The sequence below is a fragment of the Aquarana catesbeiana genome, linkage group LG12 (genome assembly GCF_042186555.1).
Source record: "Aquarana catesbeiana isolate 2022-GZ linkage group LG12, ASM4218655v1, whole genome shotgun sequence".
NCBI classification, from domain to species: domain Eukaryota; kingdom Metazoa; phylum Chordata; class Amphibia; order Anura; family Ranidae; genus Aquarana; species Aquarana catesbeiana.
This window is the reverse complement of record NC_133335.1, coordinates 195,806,323-195,826,212: the sequence shown is the minus strand read 5'-3', so window position 1 is coordinate 195,826,212 and position 19,890 is coordinate 195,806,323. Positions and strand designations below refer to the sequence as shown.

Here is a 19,890-nt window from a genome sequence, read left to right as displayed (position 1 = left end):
GTAGTCGCCTCAGAAACAGCAGTAGGGGCAGTTATTTCCATACGCCAAGGCCTCAAGGATCTAATGCACCCCATAGCCTCCTTCTCCCGCAAGCTTTCTCCGGCCGAGAAAAATTATGCCGTGGGTGATCATGAACTTCTGGCCATTAGGGCTGCACTCGAAGAGTGGAGGTATTTGAGTAAATTTGGAATATGTGAGAGCCGCCAAGCTTCTGAAGCCACGTCAAGCGCGGTGGGCGTTATTATTCTCCAGATTTTAACTTCATATCACTTACCGGCTGGGTTCTAAGAAGCCAGACTGTCATGGACGCGCCGCGCATAGCGCTGCAACTGATCGCAGGCGCACTGGTCCATTGAGACATGTTCCAACTCACAGGCATCCATCGGTGAACAGACTTGCGCTAATGCACATGCGCGTGCGCAGATCGTGCACGCGTGCACAGTGACGCTGCTTTGGCGCCCAGTGATCTTTAAAAGGGGCCTCTTCGGAATGCATCCTTGCTGTTTGATCTGCAGCTCATCCTGTAACCTGATCCTGAACCCGCATCTGATCCAGTATTTACCCGGCTTCCTGACCTCGCTGCTGTCTCCAGTCCTGACCTTTGACATGCCTTGACCCTGCTCTGTCTGTCCGTTTGCCTGACCTCCTGTTACCGATCCTGCCTGGACTTTGACAATTCTCTGCCTGCCACTTCTGCCTGATTGATCCGCTGTTGTGACCTGGCTTGTCTGACTCTGCTCATGCCTGCTGTTCTGCGCTTGTGTGCACTTGCCTACTGTCCTGCACCTGTGCGCATCTGCCTGCTGCCTCTCAGCGTACCTGCATCCACAGCAATCAAGCCTGTTCCTGTCTCTGCCAGCCGACATCATCTTCAGCCAAGCGAACCCTAAAGGCCCTCATACCCCACTACGCTCTGAGGGTCAGTGTTAGGGTCCAGTGATCCCGGAACCAGAGCCGTACGAGAGGTCTCCCTCTGCACATCAGGCTCACCTCCAAGGTACGTGTCACAGACGCACTTTTCTGCATGTTTGATGACCCAAAAGAAATCTCAGTTCCAGATAGCATTCTATCGGAAGGCAATTTTCTGCTTCTTCAGACGGATCGGATGTCTGGCCTAAAGCAAGCTTCAGCGAGAGTGTCCAGTCCTCCGGGAGTTACCCTGATACCCAGGGATGGGTTGCTTTGGAAGAACAATACAATTTTTGTGCCAGAAAGTTTCCAGACAACAGTACTGGGTCTTTGCCACGACCATCCTCTGGCTGGCCATTTTAGGGTCAACAAGACTCTTAATACAGCGTATGTTCTGGTGGCCGAATCTCGAGAATAACTGCAAGGAATATGTAAGCAAGTCCTTGGGGCCTTCTCAGACCACTACCAATCCCTGATAGACCCTGGAGCATGATTGCTATGGACTTCATAGTAGAACTACCCCCGTCTGAAGGATGTACGGCTATTTTTGCAGTGGTTGACCGCCTGTCTAAAATGGCCCACTTCAACCACTAAAGAATACACTTTCTGCCATGGAGACTGCCCAGGTCTTCGTCAGGGAAATCGTAAGGTTACATGGGGTTGCAACAAACATTGTGTCAGACAGAGGGGTCCAGTTCACCCCTCACTTTTAGAAAGCACTATGCAAGGCCCTAAAGATTGAGATATCTATGTCTTCTGCCTACCATCCTCAGACTAATGGACAGACTGAGAGGACAAACCAGACACTCGAACAGTATATCTGGTGCTTCACCCCATTTGTTTAGGATGATTGGGTAGCACTATTACTCTTGGCGGAGTCGCTTTCAATAATGCCAGTCACTCAGTTACGGGTCAGTCTCCATTCTTCGCGAACTATGGATTCCATCCAGTCTTTCTGCCTAACATTGTCCCTGAGTCCCCGGTTCCAGCAGTACAGAGCACTCTTGATTTCCTGAGTCGCAAGGACAAATTGTTACAGGAAACTATGGTCAAGGCACAGGTGACCAACAAGAGGATATATGACAGAAGGAGAAGAGGGGAATTGTGTCTCCAACCAGGTGATCAGGTGTTGTTGTCTACTACTAACCTCAGAATTTCTTGCCCCTCGAAAAAACTGGCACCCAAATTTATTGGCCCTTTTCCGATTAAGAAGAAACGAATGAAGTTTCATACGAACTTGCTTTACCTGATTCGTTCAAGATCCACCCAGTGTTCCATGTGTTTTTGCTGAAACACACAGTACCAGGCCCCTTCCCAGACAGGGGATCGGGGCCACCTGAACCCCTAATCTTCAAAGGGGATGAGGAATATGAGGTGGAAGCTGTCGTAGACTGCAGGAGAAGAGGTAATCAACTGCAATATCTGATCAAATGGAGGTGGTATGGGCCAGAAGAAAACTCTTGGGAACCTAAGCAGAACATCCATGCCCAAGAGCTGATCCAGGCCTTCTTCTGCAGCCACCCTCAAAATATTGTTATTTTGGGCACCCAGAGGTTGCCCATAAGGAGGGGGCAATGTCATGAACACACTACTCATAGTTCTGCAGCTAGTCTAAGGCACACAGGATCACAGAGGCACAGTCCAGCTAATAGGCATCCAGCGGTGAACAGATGTGCGCCAATGCGCATGCGCAGATTGCTGAGCATGCGTGTGCTCAGATCGCGCATGCACGCGCAGTAACTATGCCTTGGCGCCCAGTGGCCTTTAAAAGGGCTTCAGCTGCACTAGTTCTTTGCTGTTTGATCTGCAGCTTTAACCTGTGACCTGATCCTGAGCCTGCATCTGATCTAATACTGACCCAGCTTCCTGACCCTTGGCTTCTTTAACCTTGCTCTGTTTACCTGTCTGCCTGATCCTCCTTTACCAACCCGGCCTGAACTCTGACCATCCCTTGCCTGCCGTCCCTGCTGTCTGATGCCCTGTGAATGACCTGGCTTGTCTGACCTTTCTCCTGCCTGCTGTCTTGCAACTCTAGTGCATCTACATCTTCTGCCCCTCAACGCTCCTGCATCAGCTGACCTGCATCCGCAGTGCACCTGCATTCTGTATCCACAGCACCCAAGCCGGTTCCTGTTCAGCTGCCATCATCTCCGGCCAAGAGAACTCTGTGGGCACCCATACCTAACTGTGCTCCTACAGTCACTGTCTCAACTCCAGTGACTCCTGAGCCAGGGCTGTACGAGAGGTCTTCCTCTGCACGTCAGGCTCACCTCCAAGATATGTGTCAGAACTTGTATTGAAGTAAAGCACAGACAGCCCAATCGGGAACACTTACAAATTCTAACAGCGTCTAGTGAAGCAGGTTTCAGTGCCTGTTTGGAGGGGCAGAATGTGGCCTGGCTGTCTCGTAACCAAGACCCTGCTGATCCAAGATGGCCACCAAGGGTCATCCTACTGCAGCACTGCCAACAGGAACACTGCCTCCAGGAGCCAGGAAACCATAGAGAAACCGAGTTTCCCCTGACTTCCTCTCCAGACTGGGATGCTGCTCTGGTTGGGCGCCATCTTCAGTGGAGGATGGAGGAAGCGGACTGCACCTGCCTACAACTGTGAACATAACACTTATACACACCTGTCAGCCCTCTTCACACCTAAGTGACTGCCGATGATTCCTAAATACTCCCCCACAGGCCTGGGATCTTCATCTCCATGACTTAAGCAGAAAAAAGAAAAAAATTCCATCTGCAAGTTAAGAGCATAATGTGCAAGTATGCATCGTTTACTAGCACATTATGAAAGACTTACCTTGAAACGAAGCCTTCTGGCGGCACAGAGCTTCCACCTTCACCCACGTCTTTACAGGTTTGCGGGCTCCGGCAGCTTGAATGGCCGAGCCGCGATGACATGAATCGTGGCCACGGCACAGCACTCTGAAGGAATGGCACGGGTATGCCGTTCCTCTAGAGCACTTCCACTGGTGGCGTCAGCGGGTGCCAAAAGAGCGAATATCGCCTAAACGGTGCACGTTTAGAAGATATTCATTTCACCTACAGGTAAGCTTTATTATAAGCTTACCTGTAGTAAAAATCACAAAGCAGACTTTACTACCGCTTTAAAGTGATATTAAAGGCTTGCTCATCCATGTCTTTATGGACCTTGCTTTGTGCACTGGTGCGCAGTCATGTTGGAACAGGAAGGGGACATCCCCAAATGGTCTTTTTGACCCCAGATCTCACATTAACCACTTGCTAACAGGCACTTAAACCCCCCCCCCCCTCCTGCCCAGACCAATTTTCAGCTTTCAGCGCTGTCACACTTTGAATGAGAATTGCGCGGTCATACAACACTGTCACCAAATGACATTTTTTATCTTTTTTTTTCACACAAATAGAGCTTTCTTTTGGTGGTATTTAATCATCATTTGCGTTTTTATTTTTTGTTAAACAAACAAAAAAAGACAGAAATTTTTGAAAAAAAAAACCATGTTTCATAGTTTGTTATAACATTTTGCAAACGGGTAACTTTTCTCCTTCATTGATATTCACTGGTGAGGCTGCACTGATGGGCACTTATGGGCTGCACTGATGGGCACAGATAAGGCGACACTGATAGACACAGATATGGCGACACTGATAGGCACAGATAAGGCGACACTGATAGACACAGATATGGCGACACTGATAGGCACAGATAAGGCGACACTGATAGACACAGATATGGCGACACTGATAGGCACAGATAAGGCGACACTGATAGGCACAGATAAGGCGACACTGATAGGCACAGATAAGGCGACACTGATAGACACAGATATGGCGACACTGATAGGCACAGATAAGGCGACACTGATAGACACAGATAAGGCGACACTGATAGACACAGATATGGCGACACTGATAGGCACAGATAAGGCGACACTGATAGACACAGATATGGCGACACTGATAGGCACAGATAAGGCGACACTGATAGACACAGATAAGGCGACACTGATAGGCACAGATAAGGCGACACTGATAGGCACAGATAAGGCGACACTGATAGGCACAGATAAGATGGCACTGATGGGCACTTATAAGACGGCACTGATGGGTGGCGCTGATGGGTGACACTGATGGGTGGCATTGATGGGTGGCACTGACAGATGGCACTGATGGGCAATGATAGGTGGCACCGATGGCCACTGGTAGGTGGCACTGATAGGTGGTATTGATAGGCAGCACTGGTAATGACGCACTGTGGCGGCACAATAGGCAGCACTGTGGGCACTGACAGGTGGCACTGTGAGGTAACACTGTGGGCACTGATGGGTGGTACTGTGGGCACTGGTAGGTGGCGCTGGTGGGCACTGGTAGGTGGCGCTGGTGGTAGCTTCACGATTGGGACCGATGTCTCTCTCGCAGCCGCCGGTGATTGGCTTTTTTTTTCCTCCTCCTATCAGCGTGAGGAGGAAAAATAGCCGATCACTGGCTTTGTTTACATCACATGATCAGCTGACAGCTGATCACGTGGTAAGGGGTCGGGACCGACCCCTTACTCCGATCTGTGATCAGGTGAGTCTCATAGACTCGCTGATCACAGAGCGTGCTGCACGCGCCCTGCAGGGGGCGCACAGGCTGCTCGAGCACGGGACGACGTCCATGGACACCCTCCCGGCAATTGTCCGCGCTGTAGCCGTCTTTCAGCTATAGTGCGGATGGCAGGTGGTTAAAGAGGTCCTGTCATGCTTTTTTTCTATTACAAGGGATGTTTACATTCCTTGTAAAAGGAATAAAAGTGATACAATTTTTTTTTTTAAAGGGACAGTGTAAAAATAAAAAGTAAAATAATTTTTTTTTTTTTTTTAAAGTGCCCCATCCTGCCGAGCTCGCACGCAGAAGCGAACGCATATATAAGTCGCGCCCGCATATGTAGTGTTCAAACCACACATGTGAGGCATCGCTGCGATTGTTAGAGCGAGAGCAATAATTCTAGCACTAGACCTCCTCTGTAACTCAAAACTGGTAACCTGTAGAAATTTTTAAACGTCGCCTATGGAGATTTTTTAGGATCAAAGTTTGTCGCCATTCCATAAGCGAGCGCAATTTTGAAGTGTGACATGTTAAGTATCAATTTACTCAGCGTAATATTATCTTTCATAATATAAAAAAAATTGGGCTAACTTTACTGTTTTCTTATTTTTTTATTTAAAAAAAGTGTATTTTTTCCAAAAAAATTGCGTTTGTAAGACCGCTGCGCAAATACGGTATGACATAAAGTATTGCAACGACCGCCATTTTATTCTCTAGGGTATCTGAAAAAAAATATATATATATAATGTTTGGGGGTTCCAAGTAAATTTCTAGCAAAAAAAAACCTGATTTTAACTTGTAAACAACAAGTTTGAAGACCAGGCCCGGTCGTTATGTGCTTAGTACAGGAAGTGAATTTTGCAGCCTTGCTCCGGTTCCCCCCTCTACAGAAGGACCAGGCACCGAGCGCACTGAGGTAACAGCACGTCACCGCCCCTAAGTGATGCTCCCTCTCCGCTGCTACACTTTGTATTCCAACTCCGCCCACTCCCTGTAACAAGCCCCGCCCGCCCGCTCCGTAGCCCTTTGCTAGGGACGTAACGCTCCCTCTCCTGATTGGTCGAGTGGGCCGTACCATTGTTGCAGGGGTGTCGCTGCCCCGCTTCGCTTTCTGTTTGCCCTAGACGTATGCCTCTGCCGACCGAGGCGCTCCCCATTCCCACCGCCAAGTGGTGTCATCTGGGCCTCGCTGCGTTTTCGTTGTTCCCGGGAGCGGAAGGAGCCGAGGGTCCGGTCATAGGTGAGGGCGCCGGTGTACCGGGGTGTGGGAAGAGGAGGGGAAGGCGGTGCATTATAAATGAGGCCTCATGTGTGTATAGGAGGAGGGAGAATGAATAGCAGGGTGTGAGGTATTGCCTGTATGCAGAGGACGTTGCGCAGCATGATGTTGTGGTGAGCAGCACGGTGCTGGCAGACTGTGTGTCCCCTGCGCCCTGTAGTATGTTCCCTCCTGTGTGTACATTACATTCACCCTCACAGAGTATACAGCTCTTCAATAAAAAGGCTTCTGGGCCCTGGGATTGGAGGGAAGCGCTCGCGTTGCTCATAGCAACCGATCAGACACCAGCCGCTGTGTTCCTGGAGAGGATACCCAACGCTATAGGTGACCCGTCTGCCTCCATGGGCGATGGTTGGGAGAGCCTGGTATCCCCGGGTCCGCCATGACTCATCTCAGAAGAGGAATGGATGGCCATTATGGTGGTAAAAATGTGTGGTTGAGCCCCCCCCTTTTTTTTTTTTTACCGCCCCTCTTAAAGCGGTTGTAAAGGTTCGTGTTTTTTCACCTTAACCGCTTCAGCCACGGAAGATTTTACCCTCTTCGTGACCAAAGCACCTTTTGCGATTCGGCACTGCGTCGCTTTAACTGACAATTGCGCGGTCGTGCGACGTTGTACCCAAACTAAATTGACGTCTTTTTTTTTTCCACAAATAGAGATTTCTTTTGGTGGTATTTGATCACCTCTGCGGTTTTTATTTTTTGCGCTATAAACAATAAAAGAGCGACAATTTTGAAAAAAAAGACACCATTTTTTACCATTTACTATAATAAATATCCCCCAAAAATATATATAAAAAACTATTTTTTTCCTCAGTTTAGGGCGATACGTATTCTTCTACATATTTTTGGTAAAAAAAATGGCAATAAGCGTATATTGATTGATTTGTGCAAAAGTTATGTCTACAAAATAGGGGAATAGATTTATGGCATTTTTATTATTCATTTTTTCTTTTGTAATCGTGTAGAAAGATCTGGACGGCCGCACACCGGGATAGGCAGATAAAATCTTCTTTATTCAAAACATGGAATAATAAAGTACAAGGCACCGCTGGAGTGGTACGGCTTAGCCGCTAACGCGTTTCACGCTCGTACGGAGCGCTTACTCATAGCTATGATGTTTTGAATAAAGAAGATTTTATCTGCCTATCCCGGTGTGCGGCCGTCCAGATCTTTCTACACGATTCCACTTGTACCAGCAAATGCCAGCACCTGGGGCTCTCTCCTTTTCTTTGCTGTGGAGGAAAAGAGATTTCAGCTTGGCTTGTCCGGAGCGGTGGTAATTTATTTCTATTAATTTTTTTTTACTAGTAATGGTGGCGATCTTCGATTTTTATCAGGACTGCGACATTATGACGAACACTTTTGACACATTTTTGGGATCATTGGCATTAATACAGCGATCAGTGCTGTAAAAATGCATTGATTACTGTGGAAATGTCACTGGTAGGGAAGGGGTTAACCACTAGGGGGCAATCAAGGGGTTAATTGTGTTCCCTAGTGTGTGTTCTAACTGAAGGGGGGAGTGGACTGTGTAGGGGAGATGACAGATCGCTGTTCATACTCTGTATGAACAGACGATCAGTCTCTTCTCCCCTCAGAGAACCGGAAGCTGTGTTTACACACACAGATCTCGGGTTCTCTGTGTGTCAGCAGCGATCGCAGGAGCCCGGCGGTGATCGTGACCGGCGGGCACTCGCATCGGCTCCGGGGGGCAAGCAGCAGGCGCGCTTGCCCCTGGTGGCCACAGGGCGAAGCGACGTAACATAACGTCGTTTCGCCCAGCTGTGCCATTCTGCGGCGGCTGGTTGGCAAGTGGTTAATGCATCCTATGCGTTAAGGTGAAAAAACACCTGTCAGTGACCGGCCCCCTCTGTTTTACTTACCTGAACCCTCAAACTTGACCTACGAGGACGCGCTGTCTCTCTGCCCGGGGTTTTCGGCTCTTGATTGGATAGATTGATAGCAGTGCAGCCATTGGCTCCCGCTGCTGTCAATCAAATCCAATGACCCAGGGGGGCGGGGCCGAGTCCTGCATTCGGCCTCTATGGACACCGAACGCTGGACTCGGGAGCTCGCCCACAAGGTAACCCCCTGGGAAAGCGCTTCTCCTAGGGGGTTATCTGATGAGGGGAGGAGCCGCCGAGGGACCCCAGAAAAGCAGGATCGGGGGCCACTCTGTGCAAAATGAGCTGCACAGTGGAGGTAAGTATGATATGTTTGTTTTTAAAAAAAAAAAACGAACCTTTAGTGTCACTTTAAAGTGGAAGTAAACCCACCCATAGAACAGTTTCATTTCCGGCATGTGCCAGAAATGTAACACTCCCATTGGTTGTGCTCTCAACCAAACTGTCAAGCCATTCAATAGTTGGTGTCTAAACTGATCACATGTGAAGCATCATTGCAGTTGTAGAGTAAACAAAGGCAAAGATGGCAGCTTCCTTGTCTGAAAACGATAGGGGGGTTTACTTACACTTCAAGCTGTAAAATTGGGTGTTTTGTTTACATGCTTCACATTACACCCATGTCAAAAACTATCCAACTTGTTGCGATAGGCGGGTGGCAAGCCCATCAAATGCAGCCCAATCAAGGGAACAGGGAAGCGCTGCGACCGAGATCCAAATGTTGAGCGCTCTTCACAAGAGCAGTGGATTTAGATGCACGTCCAAATCTACACTGAAAGCCGATTCACCCCAGCGTGTTCCTGTGCGATTCACATGCGGTGCAATTTCAGCCCCTTCATTTTGATTGGACTGAATGGCACAGGACTGCATGCAGTAAAGGAAGGTAAGCCCCATGCATAGTGTGGGGTTGATCTGCTAAAGGCAAATCCACTCTGCACTACAAGTGCCCTTTGAAGTGCAGTCGCTGTAAAGGCCTCATACACACGATACAAAAATCGGATGGAAAATTCGTACGACGAGCTGTCTGATGATTTTCGGATCGTTAGTACGGTGCTTTCAAGAGCCAATTTCGCTTTTTCATCAGACAAAAGCTGGATGCGCAGACTATAAAATTTTTGTCGGATGTGAACTCAACGTCCGATTTTCGTTTCATTAGTACGGTTTCCGTACGAAAAAAAACATAAGCGCAAGACTACGCATGCTCAGAAACTAAAGAATACATACAAAACAATTCAACACGTTACGTCGCTTCTGACGTTGTATTCTGTCATACGAAAATGTTCATATTGTGAGTAACCTCTTCACTTTCGACATGAGACCAGCATGGAACAAAAAACGGACGTTCGGTTGTCCAAAAATATAAGTGTGTGTACGAGGCTTAAATCTGAGGGGAAGCTCTGCTGATTTTATTATCCAATCATGTACAAGCAAAAATGCAGTTTTTTATTTTCCTTGCATGTCCTCCTCGGATCTACAGGGACTGCACCTCCAAGTACACTTGCAGTGCAAAGTGGATTTGCCTTTAGTAAATAACCCCCTTTGTCCGTATAGGTAAGCCTATAATAAGTCTTACCTATAGGTACTGTAAATATCTTGTAAACGTGCGCCGTTTAGGAGATGTTTACTGTATATGCAGCCGATGATGTCACCGGCACATGCGCTCTGAAGGATCGGCCACCAGTGCCCTTCCCTCAGAATCCTGTGCCGGCTCTCAGTGTAGATTTGGACGTACATCTAAATCCACTGCTCTTGTGAAGAGCGCTCAACATTTGGATCTCGGTCGCAGCGCTTCCCTGTTCCCTTGATTGGGCCGCATTTGGTGGGCATGCCACCTGCCGATCGCAACACGTTGGATAGTTTTTGACATGGGTGTAATGTGAAGCATGTAAACAAAACACCCAATTTTACAGCTTAAAGTGACACTAAGGGCGTTATTTACTAAAGGCAACTCCACTTTGCACTACAAGTGCACTCGCTGTAGATCCGAGGGGAAGTTCTGAAATGAGGGGAAGCTCTGTTGATTTTATCCTCCAATCATGTACAAGCAAAAATGCTGTTTTTTAGTTTCCTTGCATCTCCCCCTCAGATCTACAGCGACTGCACTTCCAAGTGCACTTGTAGTGCAAAGTGGATTTGCCTTTAGTAAATAAACCCCTAAAGGTTCATTTTTTTTTTTTTTTTTAAATAACAAACATATCATACTTACCTCCACTGTGCAGCTCGTTTTGCACAGAGTGGCCCCAATCCTGCTTTTCTGGGGTCCCTCTGCAGCTCCTAGTATGTGATGCATACTAGCACATTATGCCTTTATCTTGCAGGTCCGGGAAAAAAAATTGGTTTAAAACCGCTTTAACGCTTCGGTTCACACTAAAACCTGGTGCAAGAAACCTGCGTTCCGTGCGCGTTTCCTGCACCGGGTTCAAAATGAACTACACTTGGGATCTGCAGCGGATGTCAGTGCAATGTTAAAGACACCCCAAATGTTGGTCGCTATCGCAGAGCGTTTGCCTTCACTGGACCGCTTAGTACAAAACTACCATGCGGTAGATCCAGTTGCAGTGCGTTTCCAAAAGTAGTGCATGCTGTGCGATTTGAGCCCATCGAAAATCCATAGGCTAAAATCACACCTCGCTAAGCCCCCTTTCACAATGTCGTTCTGTGCGGTGTGTTTTGAGTTCATTAATTTTGAAAGGCTCCAATCGCACCGCATCCGCATGAATAAGGTGCAGGCAGCTTTGCATTGAAACTGGATTGAATGTGTGTTCATAAGTACGAGTGTAAAATACTTGGTATTGGTGCAACCCTGTATTATCCCTATATTTTATTGTTTTGGTAAAGCTAAAGGAGATTGTACGGAGATTGCTCAATCATATTGTATAGTGCATGGGCAGCATTATAGTTACCAAAACTGTGTAATATGATGACCTACCTGTACAATGTAATAGGACCTACCTAAACAATGTGTTCAATTTCTATAACATTAGGCAGGCCCTTGCACTAAATAGTTGATGGAAGATGTAAAGAAAATTGATTGTATAATGGGTGGTCAGCCTAAGGCCATACTGCATACATTCAGGTGTAATTCTCTGCCCAGGAGTGACAGATACAAATCAGTTTTAATGGTAGGTTAATTTTAACAGTGAGAGGCAGAATAACAACAAAAATATCCAGAAAATGCATTTCAAAAAAGTTATAAATTGATTTGTATTTTATTGAATGAAATAAGTATTTGACCCCTTCACAAAACATGACTTGGTACTCGGTGGAGAAACTCTTGTTGGCAATCACAGAGGTCAGACGTTTCTTGTAGTTGGCCACCAAGTTTTTACACATCCCAGGCGGGATTTTGTCCCACTCCTCTTTGAAGATCCTCTCCAAGTCATTAAGGTTTTGAGGCTGATGTTTGGTAACTCGAATCTTCAGCTCCCTCCACATATTTTCTATGGGATTTTCGATGGCTAGGCCACTCCAGGACCTTAATGTGCTTCTTCTTGAGCCACTCCTTTGTTGTCTTGGCCGTCTGTTTTGGGTCATTGTCATGCTTGAATATCCATCCACAACCCATTTTCAATGCCCTGGCAGAGGGAAGGAGGTTCTCACCCAAGATTTGACAGTACATGGGTCCCATCCATCGTCTCTTTAATGTGGTGAAGTTGTCCTGTCCCCATAGCAGAAACACCCCCCCCCTCAAAGCAACATGTTTTCACCTCCATATTTGATGGTGGGGATGGTGTTCTTGGGGTCATAGGCAGCATTCCTCTTCCTCTAAACACGGAGAGTTGAGTTGATGTCAAAGAGTTTGATTTTGGTCTCATCTGACCACAACACTTTCAACCAGTTCTCTGGATCATTCAGATGTTCATTAGCAAACTTCCTACGGGGCTGTACATGTGCTTTCTTGAGCAGGGGGACCTTGCGGGCGCTGCAGGATTTCAGTCCTTCACAGCGTAGTGTGTTACCAATTGTTTTCTGGGTGACTATGGTCCCAGCTGCCTTGAGATCATTGACAAGATTCTCCCGTGTAGTTCTGGGCTGATTCCTCACCATTCTCATGATCATTGAAACTCCACGAGGTGAGATCTTGCATGGAGCCCCAGACCGAGGGAGATTGCTAGTTATTTTGTGTTTCTTCTACTTGAAAATAATCGCACCAACTGTTGTCACCCTCTCACCAAGCTGCTTGGCGATTGGTCTTGTAGCCCATTCCAGCCTTGTGTAGGTCTACAATCTTGTCCCTCACATCTTTGACAGCTTGTTGGTCTTGGCCATGGTGGAGAGATTGGAATCTGATTGCTTGTGTGGACAGGTGTCTTTTATACAGGTAACAAGCTGAATTTAGGAGCCTCCCTTAAAGGCCTGTACACACGATACGAAAATCGGAAGTAAAATTTCATCCGAACGATCTGCCGATTTTCGGATTGTTAGTACGGTACTTTCGACAGCCGATTCTGTTTTTTCGTACGACAAAAGGTGGATGTGCAGACTATAAAAAAAAAAGTTTGTACGTGAACTCAACATCCGATTTTCGTTTAATCAGTACGGTTTTCGTACAAAAAAGTTGTAAGAGCAAGACTACGCATGCTCAGAAATGTAAGAACACATACAAAACAATTCAACACATTACGTCACTTCTGTCGTTGTATTCTGTCGTACGAAAATTTTCATATGATGAGCAACCTCTTCACTTTCGACATGAGACTAACATGCAAAAAAAAAACAAGAAGAACAGTCGTCCGAAAATCTGATCGTATGTACAAGATTTTGGGCCAGTTCATACCAGATGCAGTTCCCTGCGCTTTTTTTCTGCACTAAAAATGCATTTCATGTATTCCAATGGCTCTAGTTCACACCAATGCAGTCAGTTCCAGTCAGATTCTGCACTGGAAACTGACGGCACTGGTGTGAACTAGAGCCATTGGAATACATGGAAAACACTGTGCATGCATTTTTAGGGCCAGTTCACACCACAAAAATGCACTCATTCTGGATGCACTCGTTCTGGATACGTTTTTGTTTACAGTTTAATTTGCTAGGTTCCAGTACAGTTCTGTGCAGAAAAAATGCAGCACGCTCTACTTTTTTTTTCTGCACCGGAAACTGACTGCACTGGTGTGAACTAGAGCCATTGGAATACATGGAAAACACTGCATGCATTTTTAGTGCAGAAAAAAAGCGCACAGAACTGCATCTGTTGTGAACTAGCACTTGGAGAGTGCTCCTAATCTCAGGGCATTACCTGTATAGAAGACACCGGGGAGCCAGAAATCTTGCTGATTGATAGAGGATCAAATACTTATTTTACTCATAAAAAGGCAAATCAATTTATAACTTTGAAATGCGTTTTTCTGGACATTTTTGTTGTTATTCTGTCTTCCACTGTTAAAATAAACCTACCATTAAAATTATAGACTGATCATTTCTTTGTCAGTGGGCAAATGTACAAAATCATCAGGGGATCAAATACTTTTTTCCCCTCACTGTAGGTGGACACTTGGACATGGCTCAGTTCTATCGAACTGTTAGGCCCCTTTCACACGAGGCGGACTCCGTTGCTACGGAGCCCGCCTCGGTCCGCCGGCTCAGCAGGAGATCTGTCCGTTGATCTCCGCTGAGCCGGCGGATGACAGGTCCCTCTCTGCTCACTGAGCGGGGAGGGGCTTGTCAGGCGCCGCTGCCGCCTATGGAGGGATCGGACGAAAACGGACAGCGTGTCCGTTTTCGTCAGATCTCCCCCGATCCGATCCGCCAGCGACGGACCTGGACGTAGGGCCATCCGTCTGCTCTTCCTCGGATCGGACCGGGTCGGATGTCAGCGGACATGTCTCCGCTGACATCCGACGCTCCATAGACTAACATGGAGCGCCCGTTCAGGTCCGCCGTCAAAACTGACAGGCGGACCTGAACGGTCCGATCGTGTGAAAGGGGCCTGCGGCCCCTTTCACACAAATGGGCTATTCAGCTCAATGTCAATTTAATCAGCTAATCAGCTCTGCCTGTCAATTTTGCAGGCATACCCAATCGGACCATACAGGGCCGTCTTAATGGCATCATGGGCCCCTGGGCAAAGTAATGCTCTGGGGCCCCTACAACGGGGACAGTGCAGGTAAACAGACATCAAGTAGGTAGTAGGCAGACAAGCGGAGCTTCTCCTTTTGGGTGGAGCTCCGCATTAACTACATGAACAATCATTCTGTACAGCAAAGAAACAGTGGGAAAACACTACATACATAAAGTAACAAAGCTGTCCTGTGCATATAATATATCTGCTAGATTGATGCCTCCCCAGCGCTATGGCCCCTCTATACCCCAGATATCCCCCCAGCACTCTGACCCCTCTACATCCTAGATATCCCCCCAGCACTCTGACCCCTCTACATCCTAGATATCCCCCCAGCACTCTGCCCCCTATACCCCCCCGATATCCCTCCAGCACTCTGACCCCTCTACATCCTAGATATCCCCCCAGCACTCTGACCCCTCTACATCCCAGATATCCCCCCAGCACTCTGACCCCTCTACATCCTAGATATCCCCCCAGCACTCTGACCCCTCTACATCCTAGATATCCCCCCAGCACTCTGCCCCCTATACCCCCCCGATATCCCTCCAGCACTCTGACCCCTCTACATCCTAGATATCCCCCCAGCACTCTGACCCCTCTACACCACAGATATCCCCCCAGCACTCTGACCCCTCTACACCTCAGATATCCCCCCAGCACTCTGACCCCTCTACACCTCAGATATCCCCCCAGCACTCTGACCCCTCTACACCTCAGATATACCCCCAGAACTCTGACCCCTCTACACCCCAGATATCTCCCCAGCACTCTGACCCCTCTACACCCCAGATATCCCCCCAGCACTCTGACCCCTCTACACCCCAGATATCTCCCCAGCACTCTGACCCCTCTACACCTCAGATATACCCCCAGAACTCTGACCCCTCTACACCCCAGATATCTCCCCAGCACTCTGACCCCTCTACACCCCAGATATCTCCCCAGCACTCTGACCCCTCTACACCACAGGTATCCCCCCAGCACTCTGACTCCTCTACATCCCAGATATCCCCCCAGCACTCTGCCCCCTCTACATCCCAGATATCCCCCCAGCACTCTGCCCCCTCTACACCCCAGATATACCCCCAGCACTCTGACCCCTCTACATCCTAGATATCCCCCCAGCACTCTGACCCCTCTACACCACAGATATCCCCCCAGCACTCTGACCCCTCTACACCTCAGATATCCCCCCAGAACTCTGACCCCTCTACACCTCAGATATCCCCCCAGAACTCTGACCCCTCTACACCCCAGATATCCCCCCAGCACTCTGACCCCTCTACATCCCAGATATCCCCCCAGCACTCTGACCCCTCTACACCCCAAAAATTCCCCCAGCACTCTGACCCCTCTACATCCCAGATATCCCCCCCCCCCCCCCAGCACTCTGACCCCTCTACGCCCAGATATCCCCCCAGCACCTGACACCTCTACACCCCGGATTTCCCCCCAGCACTCTGACCCCTCTACATCCCAGATATCTCTCCAGCACTCTGACCCCTCTACATCCTAGATATCCCCCCAGTACTCTGACCCCTCTACACCCCAGATATCCCCCCAGTACTCTGACCCCTCTACACCCCAGATATCCCCCCAGCACTCTGACCCTTCTACATCCCAGATATCTCTCTAGCACTCTGACCCCTCTACACCTCAGATATCTCCCCAGTACTCTGACCCCTCTACACCCCAGATATCCCCCCAACACTCTGACCCCTCTACATCCCAGATATCCCCCCAGCACTCTGACCCCTCTACATCCTAGATATCCCCCCAGCACTCTGACCCTCTACACCTCAGATATCTCCCCAGCACTCTGACCCCTCTACACCTCAGATATCCCCCCAGCACTCTGACCCCTCTACACCTCAGATATCCCCCCAGCACTCTGACCCCTCTACACCTCAGATATCCCCCCAGCACTCTGACCCCTCTACACCTCAGATATCTCCCCAGCACTCTGACTCCTCTACACCTCAGATATCCCCCCAGCACTCTGACCCCTCTACACCGCAGATATCCCCCCAGCACTCTGACCCCTCTACACCTCAGATATCCCCCCAGCACTCTGACCCCTCTACACCTCAGATATCCCCCCAGCACTCTGACCCCTCTACATCCCAGATATCTCCCCAGCACTCTGACCCCTCTACATCCCAGATATCCCCCCAGCACTCTGACCCCTCTACATCCCAGATATCCCCCCAGCACTCTGACCCCTCTACATCCCAGATATCTCCCCAGCACTCTGACCCCTCTACACCTCAGATATCCCCCCAGCTCCTACCCCGCAGCCTTCGAGTTCCGAGCATTCAAGGAAAAATAAATAGCTGGATAGCCGCTCTCCAAAAAATTCACCTTTATTGTATAAAAATGGATATCAAAGCATCACAAATCGGTACAGACTACCCCTGCTTGATTGTGGAGACAGCTGAACCTAGGAGAGGTAGTTAACTGTAAGCGGTGAACTTCCTCCCATTCAAGCTGCATGGGGCGAGGTCAGAGCATCACTGGCGCTCTGGCCCTGCCCCCAATTTTGGGGCAGCGCGGGTTCTGGGACCAACTGCTTTGGGGAAAGTGCAGGGGCCCCCCATGCAGCTGGGGCCCCTGGGCAGTGCCCAGGTGTGCCCACTCATTAAGATAGCCCTGGGACAATACACTGCTCTCTATGGAGCAATGGATGTCAACAGACGTGTCCAATGACATCCGATCCAACCTGTCCGCTAAAAAGAGACGGATGGGGATCCATTGACAGATGGTCCGTTTCCATCTGACAGTCCATAGAGTAGAGCGGGCTGTGTCCGTGTCCGCTCTGCATCAGCGGAGCGGACACAGATCTGCCATCCGCCTGCTCAGTGGGGGATCAACGGAGAGATCCGCCACTGTGAAAGGGGCTTTATTCATTACACAGTGAACAAGGCAGCATTTGCATGGGTGTTTTGCCACGTTGCAAATCCCAGCAGCACACAAAGTGCATCAAGCTGCTCTTACCGCAGGTGATCGCTGGCTATGTGATCAGGCACGGATAGCTCTGGCTGCCAACAGCCTGTCATTGCAATGTACAGGTTCAACGACCACTGATATTTGTGCGCAGCTGTAAATCCCAGTAGCAGGAATCAATATATTTGCAGTATGACAAGTTGGCAAATTACTGCAGATCAAACAGAGGTTAAGTTGCCAGCCTCCTTGGCTGTAAAGGTTAGGTGTGTTTAGTACCGCTTTAAGACTGAACTTCCAACTGACCCCTGGAGTCATGAAGGCCCTTTTTGCAGTTTTTTGTTACTGCAAAAATATGTGCATTTATTCATTTTTTTTTTTAACCACTACAATACCGGGCACTTTCACTCACTTCCTGCCCAGGCCAATTTTCAGCGCTCTTCCACTTTCAATAAGAATTGCGCGGTCATGCAACACTGTACCCAAATGAAATTTTTTATCATTTTGTTCACACAAATAGAGCTTTCTTTTGGTGGTATTTATTCACAAATCTATTTTTTATTTTTTGCGATATAAGCGAAAAAAAGAGTGGATATTTTGAAAAAAATTAATATTAAAAATTAATATTAATTAATATTTTCTGTTTTATAACAAATCCAATAAAATCTAATTTTGTCATAAATTTAAGCCAAAATGTATTCTGCTACATGTCTTTGTCAAAAAAATATTCAGTTGAGTGTATAATAATTGGTTTGTGTGATCACGGGCATATGTACGCAATGATCACTGACATATGTGTGCAGATGATCATTGGGACATATGATTTTAGTGTTACATATGTGGGGACAGTATTTTGGGGACACTGTGTGTGTTTACATTGTGTGCTGGTGATCGGTGTGTAAAAACAGCTCAAACTCTGATCACTGATCACCGGCTGGCTGCAGCGATCTGTTCTCTCCTCTCCTCACTGACCACTTCCGTGTGAGGAGAGGAGAGCCGATCGCCTAGCAACCAGCTCTCTGTTTACATCACATGACGGCTCTGATTGGACACAGCCGTCATGTGATCAGGTGGGCCAGTCACAGAGCCCTCCTGCCGATCGAAGATGCGCCATGTCGGGATGGCGCCGCTGCGAGGGCAAGCGCGCTATCCCCCCTCCTTCTGAGGGATGTTCCTGAACCCGACTGCATATGTGCAGTGGCCAGGTGGGAAGTGGTTAAAGGTGAACTTGGCCTATAAGAAAACATAGAACTTTTGAATTCTAGTATTGTCATCCATCTGACAGTTGGGACATTCCAGGATTTTCTTTCCATGCTAGAACCTTTGTTACCATGACAACCCTGTTACCCATATGAACTAATGGTAATCATGTTTTTAATAGGTTGTATATACAGTTTTAATGCATGCGATATTTGCTATAATGATGATTATTTTTACATGGCCACATGGCTGTTATTTTTCAGCTTTCCTTTAGCTGAAAATAAAAGTGGTTGTGGCAGATTATAACCGGTAAATTGTAACTATGGGCAAAAATAAGAAATTGCATATCCTCACCGGCCACTTTATTAGGTACATCTTGCTAGTACTGGGTTGGACCCCCTTTTGCCTTCAGAACTGCATTAATTCTTTGTGGCATAAATTCAACAAGGTGTTGGAAACGTTCCTCAGAGATTTCGGTCCATAGTGACATGATAGTATCACGCAGTTGCTGCAGATTTGTCGACTGCACATCCATGATGCGAATCTCCCGTTCCACCACATCCTAAAGGTGCTCTATTGGATTGAGATCTGGTGACTGTGGAGACCATTGGAATACAGTGATCTCATTGTCATGTTCAAGAAACCAGTGGTGAGATGATTTAAGCTTTGTGGCATTATCCTGCTGGAAGGAGCCATCAGAAGATGGGTACACTGTAGTCATAAAGGGATGGACATGGTCAGCAACAATACTCAGGTAGGCCGTGGCGTTTCAACGATTCTCAATTGGTACTAAGGGGTCCAGCGCTTTGCTGACGGTATAGCCGCGCTGCCCCATTGATTTCAGTGGGCATGAGCGGTGGAGGAGCGGTATACACACCTCTCCATTACCGATCCAAAGATGCTACTAGCAGGACTTTTTTTGGTCTTGCCAGCACACCGCTCCAGTGTGAAAGCCCTCAGGGGTTTCACACTGAAGAGACAGGAGCGGCCCTCTTAGGGCACTTTGCAGGCACTATTTTTAGCGCTGTA

At 48.1% G+C, this 19,890-nt stretch overlaps 1 protein-coding gene across 3 annotated transcripts in view; it reads left to right on the top strand.

The window, feature by feature from the left end:
• The first annotated feature begins 6,540 nt into the window (after nt 1-6,540).
• Nucleotides 6,541-19,890, top strand: part of NCOA6 (nuclear receptor coactivator 6) — an 85,322-nt gene continuing 71,972 nt past the window's right edge. The window contains exon 1 of one of the 3 annotated variants that reach the window (XM_073606378.1): nt 6,541-6,720. The gene's annotated coding sequence lies outside the window, so the exon portion shown is untranslated. Of the gene's footprint in view, nt 6,721-6,752; nt 6,873-19,890 lie in introns of those variants that run through there. The other 2 variants (XM_073606376.1, XM_073606377.1) reach the window with 2 other exon arrangements.